This window comes from Culex pipiens, chromosome 3 (assembly GCF_016801865.2).
Source record: "Culex pipiens pallens isolate TS chromosome 3, TS_CPP_V2, whole genome shotgun sequence".
Classification (NCBI taxonomy): domain Eukaryota; kingdom Metazoa; phylum Arthropoda; class Insecta; order Diptera; family Culicidae; genus Culex; species Culex pipiens.
Genome location: NC_068939.1, coordinates 164,651,814 through 164,658,308, shown reverse-complemented (window position 1 = coordinate 164,658,308; position 6,495 = coordinate 164,651,814).

Here is a 6,495-nt window from a genome sequence, read left to right as displayed (position 1 = left end):
CCCGGTGGGCACGTTGAGCGTTTTCGCTTCGCAAGCCAGAGTACAGCAGAACCTGCCCGGTAGGCATCTTGTGCTCTGCTGAGTCCGGCCAACGGACTTCGCTCAGACCCAAGATTTCTAGCTTGAGCCGAACTGCCTCCCTCCCTAGCGTTTCCAACTTACCCGCCTGGGCAAGCGTCAGTACATTCCAAGTTCCGATTCGTGTCCGTGTTTTCATGCCAAGGGTTGTTCCATTCCTCCAGTCTGTTTTCCTTCTTGCGGTTTCAGTAGCCCTCATTCCACTTTCGGGCTCCATAAGTGGCTAGCCTAAGGAGCCCTAGCCTCGCGGTGGACTACCACCTACGCTGCAAGGCCAGCTGTAGCCTTGTCGCCGCAGTTACTACGCTTGCTCGCTCTTTTCCGTGCACTTCACTTTTTCTCAAAAACTTCCACATTTTTTCGACGACCAACGCTCGAGAAATATGTGTGTCGCGTCTTCAATGTTCGTCTATGTGACGCACTTCGCGCGCGACCCGATCGGGGCACTCGACTGTGTGGCTTGCTTGTAGCACAAAGGGTGATGACGACGATGACCCTTCTTGCGCCGATGATGCCACTTCACTGATCACTTTGTTTACACTCGCGGGGAACCAGAACTTTGTGGCCACTTTTTCGCTTGGTCACAGATTCCCGCGTCAGGACAACACTCGAAAAAGGTTCCCGGTCACGACCTGATTCGGCAGGTACCACACACGGTCGCGATCGAACAGATTTTCGGCGATTTTTATTGCACTAAGCGGGACCGCACGAGACTACAATGCAGAGCACCACTACGACCCAAAGACCAGCCATTACGCTTGGATCCAAATCATTTGGATCCAAATTTCTCTTAGATAGTTTTTGTCAAGCCTCATTGATTTCTTTTATACATGATAGCAATCAAGCTTTAAAAAAAACTTGCAACGACCAGTTAAATTTGAATGTTTTTGCCTTTTTTTTTACTGATTTTTAAACTAATTTTATCAGGGTATTCAAAAACAATCTACAAAACCAATAACAATAAATAAAAAAAAACTAAATGAAAATAAATGAAATAAACACATTTTTCAATGTTTTGATTCTTATTTGCAACACTAGTTTATTCATTTGATTACATAAAAAGAACCTATAAGAATAATTTTATGAAAAAAATTTTACTTTTTCAATTTTTTCTAAAACATTTGTTCCGGCCCGTCACTGCTTCAGAAAAATCAGATCTGGCCCGCAGGGCCAAAAGGTTGGGCACCCCTGATTTAATATAAACTATACCGGGAATTACAGGCACTGGGTCCAGACTGTTAATTTCATCTCATCTAAATCTAGGTGGGTAATTCTCCATCAACTCACACAGCAGTTGCCCCGACCCTCTTCGATTTGCGTGAAACTTTGTCCTAAGGGGTAACATTTGTTCCTAATCATAAATCCGAGGTCCATTTTTTGATACCTCGTGACGGAGGGGCGGTACGACCCCTTTAATTTTTGAACATGCGAAAAAAAAGGTGTTTTCAATAATTTGCAGCCTGAAACGGTGATGAGATAGAAATTTAGTGTCCAAGGGACTTTTATGTAAAATTTGACGCCCTTTTTAATGGCGTACTCTGAATTCTGAAAAAACGTATTTTTCATCGAAAAAAAAAACTAAAAAAGTTTTAAAAACTCTGCCATTTTCTGTTACTCGACTGTACACATTTTTGGAACATATCATTTTATAGGAAATTTAATGTACTTTTTGAATCTACATTGACCATTGAATGGTCATTTTTTCATTTAGAACAAAATTTTTCATTTTAAAATTTCGTGTTTTTTCTAACTTTGCAAGGTTATTTTTTAGAGTGTAACAAGTGAGTGTTATGTAGCAGACAATTACAAAAAAATGATATATAAAAATAAGGGCTTTGCTTATAAAAATCACGAGTTATCGCGATTTTACGCAAAAAAGTTAAAAAAAAAATTGCGTTTCTCTTTGTTTCGTCGTCCGTGTCTGTCGCGGGTGACCATGAACGACCATGATCAACGACGACTAACATTTTCAAAAAAAAATCGTACAATCGCGATAGTTCGTGATGTTTATAAGCAAACCCCTTATGTTTATAATTCAATTTTTTTTTGTAATTGTCTGCTCTATAATTTTGTAGAATATTGTTACACTCTAAAAAATAACCCTGCAAAGTTAGAAAAAACACGAAATTTAAAAATGAAAATTTTTGTTCTAAATGAAAAAATGACCCTTATGGGTCAATGTAGATTCGAAAAGTACAATAAATTTCCCATAAAATGACATGTTTCAAAAAAATTTACAGTCGAGTAACGGAAAATGGCAGAGTTTTTCAAACATTTTTAGTGTTTTTTTCGATGAAAAATACGTTTTTTCGGAATTCTGAGTACACCATCAAATTGGGCGTCTAATTTTACATAAAGTCCCTTTGACACTGAATGTCTATCTCATCACCGGTTCAGGCTGCAAATTATTGAAAAACACCTCTTTTTAAGCATGTTCAAAAATGAAAGGGGTCGTACCGCCCCTCCGTCACGAGATATCAAAAAACGGACCTCGGATTCGTGATCAGGGACAAAAGTTACCATTAAGGACAAAGTTTCACGCAAATCGAAGAGGGGTCGGGGCAACTTTTCCCGATTTCGTGTGAGTTGGTATAGAATTACCCAAATTAAATTACAGAAAACTATAAAAAAAAATGATCGCGACAAACCATTACATCTATATATATATGAGGTGGTCTTTGTTGCGTTGGGTCCGTATAAGCCCAAGGAAGGTTTATACGCTAACTAATTGACACTTTGGCCACTCTGGAACCGATTCCGGAGCATCAGCAAATTTTTTGGAGAAAGTTATGTAAAATCAAATTTTGATCACAGGAGGCTGAATAATCAAAAAAGCAAAAAAACGTCAACAAACCAAAAAAGGGCAGAACGAAGTTTGTCGGGTAAGGCTTGTTAATTATGTTCATTTACAACATATTTTAAAATGTATGCGATTTTCAGCACTGCCAGAATGGTATTTGTTCCGGAATTACTCGGATTTTGAGCAAGTCCAGAACTTAATAGTAATTTCAAACTAATTAATGTAATTCCACAGCCAGAACAGGGCATTGGCATACGAGAGGATTAAGAGCACGGTTCGGTAGTAAAATGGTACTGTGTGCGGACGGAGAGGATAAATCCCGAAATTTTCGAGAGTACTTTACTCATGGGTTCATTTTCAATAAAAGTTCATCTGTCAAAAAAAAGTACCGGTACCGAGACTCGAACCCAAGACCTTCGGCATATTGAACCGTGCCTTTTACGTATGGGCCACCAAGGTACGGTGACTAAGTGGCGGTCATTTGTCCATATAAGCCACTCAATAGGATGAACTGTTTCAATGAACAAATGAACACGCGAGAGGTCTTTACTCTCGCAAAATAGTACTTTCCTCACGTTTCTTTTCGGGAGGACAATCCCCTCGATCTTTAACTTTGGGTGCAGAATTACTCAGTAATTCCACACTAATTGTAAAGTATTTCCCCATCATTGTACTAGTTACTGGTAGTTATTTATAAAAAAAACATGAGTTTAAATTTGTAAGAAAATCTTTTTGAAAAAAAATATTTTCATAAAATTACGTATTTTTGGAAAAATACTAATAAGTTTTTGACAGTATGGGTATCAAAGGATTGAGATTTTTTGTATACATTTCGAAAGTGATAACGCATATTTGTGAAAATACTCAGAATTTGCACAAAAATTCGTATTTTAGTTTTTTACAATATGGATATCAAATAATTGTGATTTTTATATATTTCGATGGAATTTTTTAAGTGAAATTCTCAAAAATTTTACAAAACTTTGTCTTTTTGAAAAAATACTTTTTTTTTCAAGGTGAGTATGAAATAATTCTACGTATTTTCATTTTTTTTTTAATTTCAGTTTTTTTACGAAAAAAACATCCTATCACATGATAATAAGAACTGAGTTAGTTCTGTAGTTCTGTGAAAATGTTAATTATTTAAAAAAAAAATCCATCGAAATGTATGAAAAATTCCGCATTTTCAAATGAAAAAACTAAATTTTAGTATTTTTTCAAAAAGATGAAGTTTTGTAAAAAAAATTTAGTATTTCACAAAAAATATTATGACTATCGAAATGTAAGAAAAAATCCGATCATTAGCTACCCACATTGTAAAAACTTACATTTTTAGTATTTTTTCGAAAAAAACGTAATTTTGTGAAAATGTTGAGTATTTTACAAAAAAAAATGCTGTCGAAATGTATGACAAAATCAGATTTTTGGTACCCATATTGTATAAAACTGAAATATGGAGTATTTTTTCGAAAATACGTAATTGACAAATCGAGATTTTTTTTTTCGATGTCGTTATTTTTGTTTGTTGAGCTAAAAATTTTTAAATCCAAGATGGCGGCCAAAATGCCGGTGATTAAATATTGAAAAAATACTTTTTCCAATTTAATAGGCATTCAACAATTCAAATTTGACTAAAATGGCGTTGCAGAACTCGAATTTGATGTTAAAAATAAGAAATCATAAAAAACGAAAAAAAAATTTTTGTTCGTGATTCGATTATCCCAAGTCCCATACAAACCTTCGGATAATCGAACTTCGGATAATCGAGGCTTCGGATAATCGAGTCTGCACTGTTTTTTGAACAAAATATGTTATTACTTTAAAATGCATGAAAAAATCCCGATCACTTGATACCCAAATAGCAAAATCAATCATTTGAGTATTTTTTCGAGAAAAAATTGCATTTTCAAAATACAATAAAAATACGTATTTTTGTGAAAATGTTCATGTAATTATAATTGCAATGGATAACTGACATAATTCTGATTCTAAAACACTCTAATATTTAATGTTTGGGTGATTTTTCATAGGACTATAGGATTATAGAAGCCAATGTCTCCCATATAACCAAAATCCTATAAGCTCTGTGCCTCAGTTAAGCACACCTCCGTTTTGCTTCCCCACATGCGGTGCTAAACCGAGGCATGACTGTAGTTATCAAGAAGACGTTAGAGACATATTGCACTTTTCCATGTCTTTGAATAGTCGACACTCCATACAAAATTATATGTGAATATTTGGAAATCTGGAATTTGGGACGGGTTTTGAATAGAATGTTTAAGGTACAGTAAACCGGGGTGACATTGATAGGATTGTCTGTCTGTCTGTTTTTAAAAATGCTTAAAACTTGAAAAAGAAGCTTTTTTCGACTGTTCTTAGTGTAGCGTAAGTTACTTTTTTTTTAATATGGCTTTAATTTTCCAATCAACTCCCAATCATCGGCCAAACATGCCGTAATCCAGCGAAAACCTGAATCCCAGTACTCATCAGGTCAATGCTGCTATCTGGCACAAAATAGTCTGACCACCGTCCGGCAGGAGGTCAGGACAAATTGCTGCAGTCTGAAGGTTCATTGTTATCCCTGTGCTCTGGTTTGCCCCTGAAGAGGAGGGAGGTGGCACTTGTGATGATAAACGGTGCACAAATTGTGAGTAGGTTGAACGCTGATGGTGTGGCCCAGTTAACCTTGGTTGAGAAGGGCTTTTGCAAGAGAGCAAAGGGCCTAACGTCACCACCACCCTGGAGGGCGCAATGCAGTGAATGCCGAAAGGTGACGACGTGCTGCGCTGACAGGTGGCTGACGCCGTAAATCAGCTGTCCAGTTCAATATAATTGACGGTGTCTGGGTATGTTGCCGATAGCGTGTAATTAAATACGATAATCGCAACTTCCGATCGATTTTGGTTGTCGTCAGTTAGAACGGTTAATTGGATCGTTTTGGCTACTTTTTTCTAAGTTACAACATTATTTCAATGAAGAATTAGATTTTTTGTGTCGACCTAAATGGAAAAATGCATGGGGATTTTTTAATGATTCTGATTTAATTTAAAATGTAAATTTTGCGTTACTAATTATTCCTCCAATTTTGATTAATCACTCCTAATAAGTTTACTCGTCTCTAATTACTCCACACGCTACCGTAAGTTGTCAAAACAAATCGCTTCACACGCGCGCATACCCACTCTGATAAATTGTTATTATGTTAGCTACACCACCGTGGCTCAGCATGCCATGCTTCTAAAATGGAGCTGGTAAAAGTTTTATTGCAATCTCCAAGCCTTCTTGAACTTCTTGAAACACACCTTCCCACATTTTCGAAACCGTACAAAACCAGCGTGAAACAAGATCGCTCCGCAATTTAGATTAGCATTTGACAGCTAGGCCGCTACCCCAAACCAAACTCTTGAGTCCCCACTCACTATCACTCTCGGACTATCAACCAGCACGTGGGGCTGTTGGAAAACAGTTCGATTTGTACACTTTATCACCGCAAGAAGTGGCCAGAAGCGGTGACGCATGCACCCGGTCATGTTGTTGTTGTTTACACCTCGGTAGATCGCAGGAAGCTTGCGGTCTGAGTCTGACAGTCAACTTACCAATACAGTTGGGGTATTTTT